Here is a 3,636-nt window from a genome sequence, read left to right on the forward strand (position 1 = left end):
TCTTTAAGCGGCGCACCGGCAAAAGAGGGAAAATAATACTGCAATTATAATAATAATAATAACCGTGCAGGTATAGATGGTAATAGTTATGGAAGAAGGTATCGTCGCCGATTCGGCGAAGAACGTTCGGTAATTTTCGTATATTGTTCAGCTGTAGGTACCGCCGCCGCCTATGGCCTCGAAAACTTCCGTTTTTTTTTTGTTGTTTTTTACACACCTAATACGTATATGCGATAATATTATATATGACATGTGTGCAGTTTAGTTCGCGGATACGGCGTGTCTGATCTGATAGATTAACCAGAAAAAAAAACAAAACATAAATTACAATAACGAACTAAAAAACCTTACAAATCAATAAAGTTAATTTTTTTTTTCGCTCGAAATTGAAGACTTGCGGTGGTTTATTTATTATAACATCGCATTATTGTTATAGTACATCATTATTATTGCATTTTTTAAGGTGGTAGGTAACATTCAGTAAGATTTTCTTTTTATTAAGATAATATTTTATTGTAAAATCGTGTTTGCTGCTGGTGAACAATTTATAAAAACAAACATAGTACAGATCATAATATACAGAGAATAGATATTATATTGTATGTAAAGTTTGAATACATATTATTTTATAAAATTAGAAATTAGAAAATATAAACTAAAAATATAGAAAACAAACATTTAATATTTATATGAAAAAGATACGAGAAAATATATATTATTATCGTACAATAATTATGTACGTAGGTAGAGGTGTAGGAAGGTTGCGCGCATCATTATTGTTATACAAAAAGTTAAAAATAATGTAATTATCTTAGTTTGACTAGAATTGTACATCAGTAATTATATTATATTTTACATTCATAATAAAATTACGAAATAATTTGAATATTAATATTTATATATTAACGTATACGTATTTGAGGTGCAATAACGACTAACTAAATTTTTACCTAGGGCATTAATGATGAACAAACCACAAACTCCTATAACTTTAGTTACACATAAGACTAAGAAATGCAGGGTCCTCGTTGGTTTGGTTAGGTAGTACTATAATAGTAGTACGCGCTAGTTTTATCATTCTAACTACATATTATGGCGATTTATAGTGTAGTAACCAATACTTCTAAATTTTAATCAAATACAGATATTAATTAATTAATTTCGAAAGTATTTAAAATACATTTCAAATATTAAAAAAAAAAGTTTTTAAGTACAAATAGTACAATTACTTGGCATGAATTTAAATGCGTTTTTAAATACTTTTTTCATTTTATTTTAATTAAACAAGTAGGTAGCCAGGTAGGTAAGAAAATTAATGTTGTTATAAGCAACTATATGAACCACAAAAATTGTAATGTCATATTTAAGCACCATTAAAACACCTATTAGAATCGCAACCTATTAATTTTATACCGAAATACCAAAATATTAAAATAAATACAAATATATTGTATTTTAATTTTGTATAGTACATACTTTATTATTGATTAAACAATAAACGGCTGTTAATGACGTATGAAATAAATATAATGCTTAGGAATTTGATTTTAATAATAAATAAATTACTAACATAATGCATAACGAAAAATAATCTGAAATGTGATGTATAACATTTTTGAATTTGGAAAAGTAATTGATTTTCAAATACAAATCCATCCAATATATAAAACACTAACTATAAAACAAGTATTTTAAGTATTCCAGATACTATAAAATTACGAAGTTCATTTACATTTTACTCAAATAATTTACAAGACTAGCGCAATTGTTCAAATAATATTACAATTACCTACTACATTAAGGACACAGAACTGGAAAATGTTTCCGGAACAGAAAGCTGCAACCCCATAAACAGTTCTAATTTTAGATGTTACGATACCATAATATTTGGTATACCACCGATACCGATTTACCGTGTCCAAACTCTAAACACGTTACAGGCTACAGCGTATAGATTAGGTAGGTAAATTATATAATGTGCCAAACGATGCTTATCAACATTTTTAGGTTCCCAAAAACCCAAACGACTCCGGTCGAAAAAAGTTTCGCAAATATTATGTAAATATGCGAAAGGCTCCGGTATTCAACAAATCTTTGTAATTTACTTTGCATTGTTAACGTTCAAAAGACCGCAACACATTTTCAATTTATGATGACGTGTATAGCTAATATGGGTATATATAGTTAGGTAGGTATATGATTTTTTTTATAATATTATTATTTTGCATATAAAATGAATACCAACACATTTTTAACCATCCCTTTTTTGAGACAGCCCTAAGCCTGTATATTATGAAGTGTTGTCAAAAACGAGAGGTGTTTGGCCGTTTGGAAAACGAGAGCCAAACGGGCCAAAGCTAAATCCGCATATGCGTGTGCCTACGCCCTACATCGTCGAAAACATAATTTATCGTCTATATAGGGCTATTGTCTATGTAAGTACTATCTGTGCAAATAAACTTGATTCGACCGTTGACTATATTATCTAATTACCTACACGCATTAAAGTCGTAGATAATATAAGATTAATTAATTAATTTTTATTGACATGTTATTATAGGTAAATTAATCTATAATAAATCAGAAAAATACTTAGCCCTGTTTATAATATGGAAACGAGAATGAAAGAAGACACAATAATGACTTACAAAATGTGTATGGAAGACCAAATATCCTGTCATATAGCAGATTCAGGAGGATGCAGTGGGCTGTACATGTTTGGAGGGCAGTGGGAAAGACTATAAAACGAGTTACAGAAGGAAAAATTGTGGGGAAAAGACCTTAAGGAAGATTTCGCGAACAAGATGGAAAGACATAATAGAAAAAGATGTAAGAATGATCCATGAAAACATGAAAATGGAGGATGCGAATGATAGGGACCGATGGAAGGAAATAGTGGTGGCAGCGATGGATCTAAATGGTCCGCTAAGCTGTTAAAAAAAAAAAAATTAATCTGCACATGTTATTGTTTTGTTCGGTATTATACCTATTATATACCTACACGAATGCTACCACGGGTCGATATTATGACCTATACTAGGTATTTTATGAGACTCGATTATTTGATATTATACCTATATTAATTTGATAATTACCTAACACCTTAGTCGTTTGCAGTGACAATGATTTACGTGAGTAATAAATAATGTAATAATAGAATGAATTAAACGTTGGCGTTCACAATAGACCACTCGACGTCGTACGTGTTGTTATAACATTATGGGTTTTGATTATATTATAATATACTATTGTACTATGTGATTACTCATTTTTTTTTCAAACTAATTTCTTTTTTTCAATGTTATTTTAAACGTTTTATTAACACTGTTATGTACAAATACGTTTTATGTGTAATTATGTAATACTGCCTTAAAAATTGTAATTCGGCAGTTTTAATAAAAATAAATGACTGTTGATTGTGATGTGTAATATTGTATATTACATTTTTTGTATTTAATGTTTAGGACATTTTCTTATTTCTGTCAACACTTAATAATATGATTGTTGTACTTGTACATATTGTTACATGGTTCCCAAACAATATTAAACGGAAACGTCCTTCACAGAAATATATTTTGCCGGAAATAAGAGTTAACATATTTTTACAAAGTACGGAAACTGTCTATGTGTAAAGTA

This window comes from Metopolophium dirhodum, chromosome 5 (assembly GCF_019925205.1).
Source record: "Metopolophium dirhodum isolate CAU chromosome 5, ASM1992520v1, whole genome shotgun sequence".
NCBI classification, from domain to species: domain Eukaryota; kingdom Metazoa; phylum Arthropoda; class Insecta; order Hemiptera; family Aphididae; genus Metopolophium; species Metopolophium dirhodum.